The following is an 11,733-nucleotide window of genomic DNA, read 5'->3' as shown; positions in this document are numbered from 1 at the left end:
CGTTTCTATGGATACAGCATAGTTGCTATGTGACTGAGAGAGCGGGAAAAAAAAACATGTGGCATGCGATATGCACTTTGAACATCACATGCACCCCACACTTGCAAAATGTGTCTCAATCTGTGATCTATCTGATTACAGTATCATACTGACAATCACTTCCAACAATATTGCTGTCTGTGAAACCCCCAAAAGCCACAAGACTATATCACTCCCTATCAGTGGAAAGCATCCTCTAATAGAAACCTATCACTTGTACACTCTGCACAGATTAATACTGCAACTGAAGGGTTAGTATATACATGTATGGTAAAGGAATAATCATGACAACTGCTTGCTAGAAAATAGACATACATGCTGATATTTAAATGAGCTGAATCTGTTGCATCTCCCAATAGCACAACTATGTGAGTGACCAGTATAATTCTAGTCACCAATATTCAACATATTAGCCACCTGATCTATTAGATCTCTAAATATGAGAATGACATTTGGAGCTTTCAAGATTGGAAATTTCAGCTGTGTTTCATCTAAACCATAGAACACAACCCAAAATCTCTGGTTTACACAAGTGTTTGTGTAATGTTTTATTTTACATTGTCACAGAAGTATTCACAGGCAAGAACACGAGGTTGTACTTATGTAATGTTCCAACAATACAAAGTAAATTGAATGTCTACGTATGCCTCATGGCTAGTGTTCTGTTTGGTGAAGTTAACACAACAAATGACGAAAGCTGTCTGACATTTGTTCCCTCTCCCCTCATCTACAGACCATATGTAGTCCCTTCCCTCTCCCCTCATCTACAGACCATATGTAGTCCCTTCCCTCTCCCCTCATCTACAGACCATATGTAGTCCCTTCCCTCTCCCCTCATCTACAGACCATATGTAGTCCCTTCCCTCTCCCCTCATCTACAGACCATATGTAGTCCCTTCCCTCTCCCCTCATCTACAGACCATATGTAGTCCCTTCCCTCTCCCCTCATCTACAGACCATATGTAGTCCCTTCCCTCTCCCCTCATCTACAGACCATATGTAGTCCCTTCCCTCTCCACACACCAGGCGTTCAATCACATTTACGCAGTCATGATCATCAGCCGAGCCAGGCCTTCTGAGGTGCTCAACCAAGCACTGGAATGACTGACAGAACATTCATAATTAATGGGGAAATGCACCAGTTACCCCAGGATGATGTGCACTCTCCCACTGTTACACGCTGGGACAATCAGGAGGGTTTGTCCTCAGAAGGCAGGAGAGAGAGAGGGAGTGACATGGAGACAGGGATAGAGAGAAGGAAAGGGAAAGACAGGAACAGAGACTGAGTCTCTGCAATTTGTTAATCAATATGGTTACATTTATTGATATGCACAGGACTTCCTCTTCAGCAATGTCATTTACAATCCTTTCCCAGACCACAGAGTGAGGCCAGAGAACTGTGGCAGCTCAGGACTGACTCTCAATGGTCCTGAGGTTGCTTGCGAATGCCAGCTAAATTTGAGGAACAGTTTCCATGGCAGGATAAAAGATGCAATACAAGAGCTCTTTATTGATTATCCAGATTTCTATACAAGGCCACATTGTGTTGAGAGCTATTGTGGCATTGATGCACAAAGAATACTGTAACCAGTCACAATCATATCAGGCACCAGTTTGATAATCACACAACAAATTGTGGCAATGATGCATAACATAATTTAATGAGTCACTCTGCGCTGGGTTCCTGTTTTAAAATGAACAAGCTTCGTTAGTGAGTTAGTATCTGTGAAGGACATATCTCCCACTGAGAAACAAGTTTCACAGATGCTTTAAATAGAGAGAGATAGAGAAACAAAAAGAATACACAAGGGATCTTCATTAAAACTCGATTTTATCAATCACGTTATTTACAACAGTTTCTCTATGTCCTCCTCCCGCCTTCCTCTCTCACGTACACAAACACCTGCAAACAAAAAAATGTGATGCCAGAGTTATGTTGGCTCTGTGTAAATTGCAAATTGCACTTGATATGAGTTTGTAAGGAGCTTTGAAAAACAAAGAGTGGTTTGTAGTCAGGTGTTGACAGATGGATGTCTTCTCTTTTCTAATAAAGCAGAAACCACACAAAAAAGTAGTCTCCAAAAAAAAAACCCGATGCAAATCAGATCGAATGAATGAAGATGAATGTCAAACGACTCGGCAGAAGAATTGTCATGTTGCGAGGGGGCTCTGATGGATGCTATAGAGCTCTACAGAGTAATAAATAATCTATACCTGAAACTAAGCCTTATAGAGTTCACCTAGCCTTGAATGTTTATATATATTCTCTGTTCACATTGCAAGATTAGCTATCTTTAAAAAAATATTTGTGAACTTTGCAATATAGCCACATATTAACTAAAATATATAATACCCAAACTCAGTATTATATAATACTAGTCAGTATTATTTATTAAATGTTTAGGAGCCTTTGTATAAACAGAACTTTGATAAGTTAAGATTAATTTTGCTTGTCCTAATGTTGGATATCTTTTCTTATTAAGAGCTTATTGATTGTGGGCTAGTAAGGAAGCAGTTCCAAATGATTTGGGATGGCGCTAATTACACATATTAAAGGAGGTAGTAAAAAAAATTGGAGTGTGTAATTAATGCTCTCTTTCACTTCACTAAGTCTAATCAGTGGCTGTGTGTGTGTGTGTGTGTGTGTGTGTGTGTGTGTGTGTGTGTGTGTGTGTGTGTGTGTGTGTGCGCGCGTGCTCACTGGTAGCTGCAGAAGGTCCGGGACTGTGAATGACTGGGCATGACAGAGCATAATTTGAACAGCATGAAAACATGTGATTTTGGGCTTACATTTAGTTCTGTGCAGCTGCATGACCTTCAGTCCACTTAAATTTTACAACATTTTAATGTGACACATTTGGCAATGCTTTTTTATTCAACTTTCACAAAATCATGTTCAACCAATGTCAAATGATTAGATTTTTAAATATATAATAGTAATGTGTTTATCTTTCTGTGTGTGTGTGTGTGTGTGTGTGTGTGTGTGTGTGTGTGTGTGTGTGGTGCTGAAAGTGGGTGGCAGGGTTCAGTGATCACAGCACAGATGGCTCCAGCAAAGCAGCACATGGAAAGTGTGTAAAGATTATAAAGACTCCTTGCCCAAGAGGCTGAAGTGTTTACACTATAGTTCAGAGCACAGAGTATCTCCATTCTGAGCCTCTAGGACTGCACGTCCATGCTATGGTAAAATATGACCAATAAAACATAAGTACATATTTTAGTGGAGATCCCACCATGTTATCTGCCTCTGGTCTACATGGCAATGCATAAGTATCTAAGGTAAAATCTGAACTTTTTTTCTGTAAATGTCTGGAAAAAGGTTTCACTTGGGGGCCAGCTGCAGCCAATGTAACTAGATGGATTTGAGCATGTCAATTATACAAATCAGTAAGGTGCACAACACCTTTACCCAGTGAAACGAGTATGACATGAATAACTCAGCTGGAACCTTTACAGATATTAGAAGCTGCTTTTGACATCAGCCTACAAGGCTTTCCTCTCCCTTGGGGGCTAATTGGACAGCTCTGTCCACATGCTCACAGCATGGCATGATCATGCTAGCTGATAGGAGAGCACATATTTGTTTTGTCAGAAGGAACTCAGCGAAATGGATGACTAATAGTGCTCCATTCATGACATGCCACAGAAGTGAAGGACCGATGCGTATGGCTTCTTTTCATGGTGGTCTCATGCCTTTTTCCAGCCAGGCTTTCATTAACAGTGAAGGATGAGCAGTAAGACTAAACAGTGGTGTTAAGGAGGAGTAAATGACATAGTGTAACAGCAGTAATTACCCTGACGGTGACAGACACGTGGAGAGCATGGGGGGGGGGGGGGGTCCTTGTCTTGTTGTTGGCTGCCCCTTTTGCAGATTTTTGTCTTAAAACCTGAGTCATTTGTTTGCCAGTTTCCAGACTGTTTGGAACACCTATTACGTGTTCACAAAGGTCTGCACAGTTCTGAAAATTATTATTTTGAAATTACTCCAAAAGATGAGCTCAGAAGTTATTTCTTGACTTACTGACTTACTAGCCTCCCTGTCGAATTCTCAGCTTTGAGCTCTGCCCAATGACACATCCAAATACACTCCGCTCAATACTACCTTTGAGGTTAATTTTCTCCTACTTGTTTGTTTGTCGTACATGGCCATTTGCCATTTCCCTCCACCTGAAGAATATCAACAGCCAGCTGGGTTTGTTGATGATGGAATTAAGGCCATGTGGGGCCAAGCATCAGAGGGATATCACCAAGTGATCAAGATAGCTCACTCTAGTCGAGCCACAAATTCAGTGGATTAGTACAGAGAGAAGCCCAGCACAAAGCCTGAGATAATGAGAGGATGGTCATAACTTGTGCTGGACTTAGAAACAAAGCCAGGATCTGTTAAAAGACTACATGCAGAGGATGATTCACTCTTATACAGACAACACCAGAATGTTTTGCTGCAGTAGTTATGTTGATACTGAACTAGGAGACAAAGTCCTGGCAGAACACAGGCAAAAGCCTTAACATTTTCCAAAAGGTATATGAGGAGAGTGAGGATGTGACTAAAATAAAGCAACTTCTGGTAAACCACTCAAAAGTGGAATGAAAAAAAATATTATTAAAGATTAGTATTTTATGGAACCTGTGGCACAAGACAAAGATGGGCTTTAGAGAGGACTTTCACTTTTATATAACATCAGTGACAAACCTTTATTTTGTTCTTTATATTTTATAATACTTTTAATATGTGAAAATCAAATTCATTATCAGTTATGTACTTAATCTTTCAACCAAAATATACAGGAATCCCTTAGGCTGCTGTCTACAGTAGAACCTGATATGAGAAGGAATTAATGGCAGACTAATGAGCTCAGTAGCTGCTTCACTAAGCCAAAACATCTGATTGATGAAATGAAAGCAAGAAGACGCTTAACAGCCCAAAGCCGTTTAGATATCAAGTGCTACAATAAATCTTCTCGCTATCTGATCTTAACAAATACAAATAAAATTTTACATAAAGGCTTGAAGCACTGGCCGTAACCATACTGCTTATACATCACTTAACATTTCCTCTGATCTTAGCTAGTGGTACCTCTATTGTATCCCCCAGCAAAGGTGAGACATGAGCTCACAAAACTCCTCTGTGACTGGACAAAATGGATGGATGGATAGTGAAGCGAAAGAACAAGACAAAAAAAAGCGCCAGATGAGCCTACTGTGTCTAGACCACCTTTCAATTTATTCCCCTGAAGATCTCATTACCATTAATCTCTGCATGAATATCCCACATTAGAACGAGAAAGTTAGAATGTCAACCTAAACCTTTTCCAACGAACCCATTAGCTATTGTTAGTGAAAATAATAATTCTTGAATGTAATCCATCCGTGTAGCTACTTACCCAATTACGTGATTACTGAAAGAACAACGATCACTCAGTTACAGACAACAAAGTGTATATTCTACACTGCTAATCGTTTTGTGGGTGTTGATAGCCTAGCTAGCTACTGCACAGTCTAATTCCCTCAAGCATGCACATTTCAAAACTAAGACCCAAGTCTGGGGTTGTGTCCGAATCTAAAGGCAGCTGCCACAGTGCTTGCTGCCTTTGACGTCTTAAAAGGCAGTATTTAGAGATACGACAGTTCCTAAAATACGTCCTCTACAGGGTTGAAAGTCATTACTGCGCCATGACGTTGCCAGAATACCTACAGTTGACTGTCAAATAGTGCAGTTACTTTACATAAGAATATATTTATGGACTACTTTAGGTGTCTACTGCACTTTTAAACACCAAGTAGCTAGAATAACGTTTCAGTATAACTTTGGCTAGGCTACGTTTGCTAAATTAGTCAAAATAATTAAAACAGTTGGACAGCAAATAGCAAACACATTCGGTGATTACATCGCCTATTTCTCAGCAGAAATAAATTATTGAGCTAAACAATCACAACTTCCATTTGTTAAGAAACTTCACAATGCCAACTGCTTGCACAGGATTATAGGAAATTTAAAGCAGTGAAGGATTATCTACACTGCCTTCAAAAATCTCTTCAAATGAATATATATATATATATGTGTGTGTGTGTGTGTGTGTGTGTGTGTGTGTGTGTGTGTGTGTGTGTGTGTGTGTGTGTGTGTGTGTGTGTGTGTAAACAGGACTTTGTCGTCTTTAATACAGAAACCAGTTTAACTGTATAAAAAGGAGTCATTTATTAAGTGTGCTAGGGAAATAAATTTAATGTATTAGGTGCTTTCCTTAGTTAAACTAAGAACTGTTCCATTAAAAAGCACATGTCAATTAACTTTTACTTAACATACTCTCACACACAACTTCTTATGTAAAGCACACCGACTGAGACCAGAAGATAAATGAACAGTAGGTGGGCGGAAGAACATGGCCAGTGGGAGTTTGATATTCGGTTTTCTATTTTTAAAAAAGTGTAGCATTACAAATACTTAAAAAACTAGTAAAACTGACAATGGATGCTAATCTATAGGAGAAAAATGATCTGATCTAAAAACAACCTGCCAACAAACTGGATGGGCACGTTTCTAAATATAGAGGAATGCATGAAATGCTATTAAATCTGAAGCAAAGAGCACAGCTAAAGGAACATTTACTACCTTTTCTCCCTTCTATTTGCAAATGTATGGCTATGAAATAAATAAATAGATGAAATGAAATATTTAAGCATTAGCTTGTTTTCATTTATATTTTAAACTCCTTTAGTAGCATTTGGAAAACTATTCCTTTTCCTAAACGTTCAGAAATGTGGCATAATGTGATTTTAAATTAAAAGGAGAAAATTATCTCTTTAACAACCGGATTTACAAGACATAAATTGTAAATAATAAGTTACATTTTAGAGCTACCTGTCCAAGCAGAATCAAAATGTATCATATTGTTCTTTTATCGCCCTCTGCTGGCTCTGTGGGAATTAAAAACAAGGTCTTCCACATCGCCATACCTCAAAAGTTAAAAGCTAAAGCCTCCACTTCGTGGAAATTGTGAAAATGTCAAGGTCTAGATGCTTGCTACAGCAGATTAGCAATAAAGAACTTCAGTGACTTGTATCTTATTTAAAACAGAGCAATGTCTCTTTTAATCAAAAGTGGGATCAGATCTATCTATTATCTACCTATTAAGACAAAGTTAATGAAAGTGATTCATAGACAGTACAGCTAAGAACAATTTCTAATGGTAAAGAGAATAATTTTTCAAGAGCAGGAAATAGATCATGTGGAATAGCTGGGAGTTTGTGTTTTCAGAGGAAAGCTTTCTTTTGTATTCCTCACACACTCATACACACAAAAAAATAGTTGCACACAAATCAATTAAATGACTAAATGATGCACAGCATGCCCAAGGTGGTATCAGGAAGGCTTCCAATTTAGCCTGTACATTGCTTTTTTTTCTTTTTAACAAATGTATATTGTATATTTCAACTGAAAGGTCCTGGTGTAACAAATGCCTACTTTTGAAGAAATTTTAGTTAGCTAATAATGAGTTGTGACTAAATATTAGTTGTGTTTATATTTCACATTTTTATAATGATTAATTACATGAACATTAAATATTAGTATGTATGACTTCTGACTTTATAGCCACATCAGCATAACACAGCAAATCCCTTATTGCTTATATCACAAACTAGCAAGTCAATAAAGTCATAGCAAAAATATTCTCACTAATCATTTTTAAATTCATATTCCATCTCCATCAGGCTGAATGGAACTAAGTGATTAGAGACAATTGTGGTCAACTCTTCCACAGGCGTGCCAGTCCATCCTCGAACCCTTAAGCTGTGGCTGTAGCAAAGGCCACCTGAGGAAGTGTAAATGTGAAGAGAACTGTGAAGGAGAATAGGTTCAGCAACAAGACCAAAATAAACACGTTTCTGGAGTCAATCTTCAAGTTTTTAAACTACACATGCATGCAACAGACATTATATAAAGTCTAGCCTAGATTCTCAGATACTGTGATTTGCTTCTCAACAATGTCACTGAACTCACCATTAATGATTCACTTGAACAGTTATTTTGTATATAGTATTATTGTAATCTTCCGCCATCAAAACACACGGCTAGACATTACCGTTTCTGCATTTCTACCATTTATTAGCATTTTGATCATGTGAACTTCAGGCCATTTGCTGTGGCTACCACTGGTATTTGGAACACCAGATTGTACGCCTATAACGTGATCTCATTGTCAGTCATCCAAATAATTAAAATGCTTGTTAGTGACCAGCCATGGTGACTGGACTTGTGGTACAGTCTTGAAGGTGTGCCACTCACCCAAAGCGCTTCATTAGTTTGACTGCCAGAGAAATTCCCTCCACTCAGATCAACTCAGCTAAACCTAAGATTAGTGGTCAAATGTCAAAGTCAAATTGATTTTTATAGTGCTTTTTACAACAGCCATTGTCACAAAGTAGCTTTACAGATATCCCAGTCCAATCCCCCAGTGAGCAAGGTGACAGTGGCAAAGAAAAACTCCCTTGAGCATGAGGAAGAAACCCTGAGAAGAACCAAGACTCAAAGGGGGCCTGTCCTCCTCTGGTCAACAACAAACACCATAATAACAACAATATAAACAATAAAGAGCAAAATAAAAATAAGCAATGAATGTCTATTCCAGATTTCTAGAGGTCCTAGTCTGGATTTGATGAGCATGTCCAATAACCGATCTGGCACAAAAACGTCTCTCAAGGGTAACGCAGATGTATTTGGCTGGGGTGGAGGTGGGGCATGAGGAAGTGGTGGGAGGAGCCATTGCAGCTGAGATGGCAGAAAGAGAATAGATTATTGGGCATGTTCAAGTACAAAGTTGCGTAAATTAGGGAACTATAATGTGCAAAGATGGCAGATCTAGCTATGGCAGCACAGCTAAAAGGACAAATACAGAAGGAAACATGGACACGGGGGTTCGCTGGAATATGAGCACTTTGCTGCACTCAGTCAACAAAAAGATTGACATACTTTGTGACAGCAGCATAACACCAAGTTTATCATGAGAGCTAGCAACTCTCAGTGCTCATGAACCCCCAGATCTACACCTTTACATAAGAAGGGACGTATTTAATAAAATGCCTGACTATACAAATAGGTTTTCAGCCTAGCCTTAAATTTTGAGACTGTGTCTAAGTCTCAAACTTTGAGAGGACGGTTATTCCATATTGTGGGAGCTTTAGAGGAAAAGGTTCTGCCCCCTGCGGTAGATTTCCACATTTTAGGTACTAAAAAAGAGCCTGCACCATTGGATCTAAGCAGACATGACAGGTCATAATGCACTAGGAGTTCACTACGGTACTGTGGGGCAAGAGCATTAAGTATTTTATAATCAATACAAAGTTTTACTGAGAGCCAACTCCTATAGCTAAGATACGAGTGATGTGATCAAATTTTCTAGTTCTAGTAAGAACTCTTCCAGCTGCATTTTTAATTAGCCGGAGCTTAGTTACGAGGTATAGCCAGATAGTAAGGTATTGCAGTGTTCCAATCTGGAAGTGATAAATGCATGGACTAGCTTTTCTGCATCAAGTGAATACAGTATGTTTGTAATCTTTGCAGTGTCTCTGAAAATATTTTTTTACGTGAGCTTCGAACGAGAGAATGGGATCTATAATTTCACCAGGATATTTAACTGCTAAAGAAGGTGTTACTGGGAGACCATCAAGTTTTATTATATAAATTGAGAGTGTATTCCTGGCTGCATGTGGGCCTAATAGAAACATTTCTGTTTTTTTAGGGTTTAGTGAGTGAAAGATTCTCAACAGCCATAATATTTGTCCTCTGGTTTGGCTGACACATATAACTGAGTATCATCAGCACAGCAGTGGAAACTATCACAGTATTTACATATAATGTTGTCTAGGAGTAGCATATATATAGAGATGCTTATGGGACACCAAAACTAACCTTATACCAACACTAACCTTACACAGTATAAGAGGCTGTTCCACCACCGACACCACGTTCATATATTAAGATGTTCTCAGACCTGTCATTAGAACCTGGTAAGTGCTGTACCTTTAGGTAGATTTAAGGGAATCAAGTGAACAGAGATGTTTTTGCAAAGCAAATGAAATTCAATAGCTAATTCCCCTTGGTATGACTTCTAAGGAATTTGTATTTTTCCAATCATTATTGTCTGATTTATTGGGTTTCTATGATACAATGTAATCAAAGTGGGATGCAATTTGTTATTGAAACAATGTGTTCATCATGCTACAACAGTTCAACAGAATTAGCAGTGGTAGCTTACTGCTTAAGGTACTTGGTTTGTAGTGAGAAGGTTGTTGGTTCAGGCCCTGCCAAGTTGCCACTGTTGGGTCCCTGAGCAAGACCCTTAATCCTCAAGTTGTACTCAGTCATAATTGTAATTGGCTTCAGACAAAAGCATCAGCTGAATCCCACAAATGTAAACCTTGGTGTATACTGAAAAGCCTCCATCCATTTATGTTAACAAACGGGCAATGATCAGCTAAATAATATTTAAACCAGGAAAGGGCTATTCTACTAATCCCAACAATATTTTTGATTTTATCTAATACATTTTCGTGATCTATGGAGTCCACACTGAGATAAGGCAATATAAGGAAAGGTACTTAACCCTGGTTGGAAGCCAACAATATGTCTTTAACTACTTTAATCAGTGCTGTCTGTACTATGATGAGGCCTAAACCCAGAGTGAAAGACTTAATGTCTCTGCTTCTGATTTACGTATATGCTCAGCTACAGCTTTTTCTAGGATCTTAGAAATAAAGGGAAGGTATGAGATCGGCCCGTAGTTCGACAAGTGACATAGGTCGAGGTTAGCTTTTTTGATAAGTGGTCTGATTACTGCTAATTTAAATGATTTAGGTACACAGTCAATGTTTAGGTGGGAGTTTATTACATTTAGTGTTCAAAATGTGTTCACGACTATACTGCAGGCCCAGTGACCTTGAATGCTGCTATACTTGTTACTGCAACTAGACTAGATTTACTGCTTCTAGACAATCCTTTGTTGTTTGCGGAGGCAGGTGGTTAAGTACATCTCAGTAAAAATCTCAACATGCAGGAAGCCTACGACCGCATGTTCTCATGCTGCAGTAAATGGAGATAAATCTCCATTGTTCGCTTGTTCCTTCCATGTGCACTAACAGGCACCCCTAAAAGGCCCCCTGAAGTGCTTCCTCTTGCCAGAGGATATTTTTAGGTGACCCTGGATTTTCGGCAGTATGGTGCTCCTCCGCACTACATACTTCCACGCTGTTGGAACAAGTGAAAAGGCAAAAAATTCAGAATGCTCCAGTTATGTAATTACAGGCAGAGCTACTGTGTGTTCCAGAGGAGCTACAGGTCACCGGTGTCAAATGGAAGGTACAAGCAGCAGGCTTCTTAATGTAAAGTGTGTTTATTGGGACAAAATTGATAATCAGCATTGTTAACATGAACAGCCGTCTTTAGAAAAAAATTTTAAAAAACAATCCATGTCCCAAAAATGGTGAATCGAGAGCTGAGAGGAAACAGACCATTCAATGGAAAACAGGTTCAGAAATGCTCGGATGAACTGGCAAAAGCGTGATGATATATATGTGCTCCTAATGAGCTCTGATGAGTCCCTGAATGAGCTGCAGCTGCTGTGTGATCGTTGAGAGGTGTCAGGGAGGAGTAGGAGATCAACCTAGAGTGGCAACACCTGGACCACAGCCTTCATCCTG

Source organism: Electrophorus electricus, chromosome 22 (assembly GCF_013358815.1).
Source record: "Electrophorus electricus isolate fEleEle1 chromosome 22, fEleEle1.pri, whole genome shotgun sequence".
Taxonomy (NCBI): Eukaryota; Metazoa; Chordata; class Actinopteri; order Gymnotiformes; family Gymnotidae; genus Electrophorus; species Electrophorus electricus.
The sequence above is the reverse complement of the archived record's forward strand: the minus strand, read 5'-3'. Positions refer to the sequence as shown.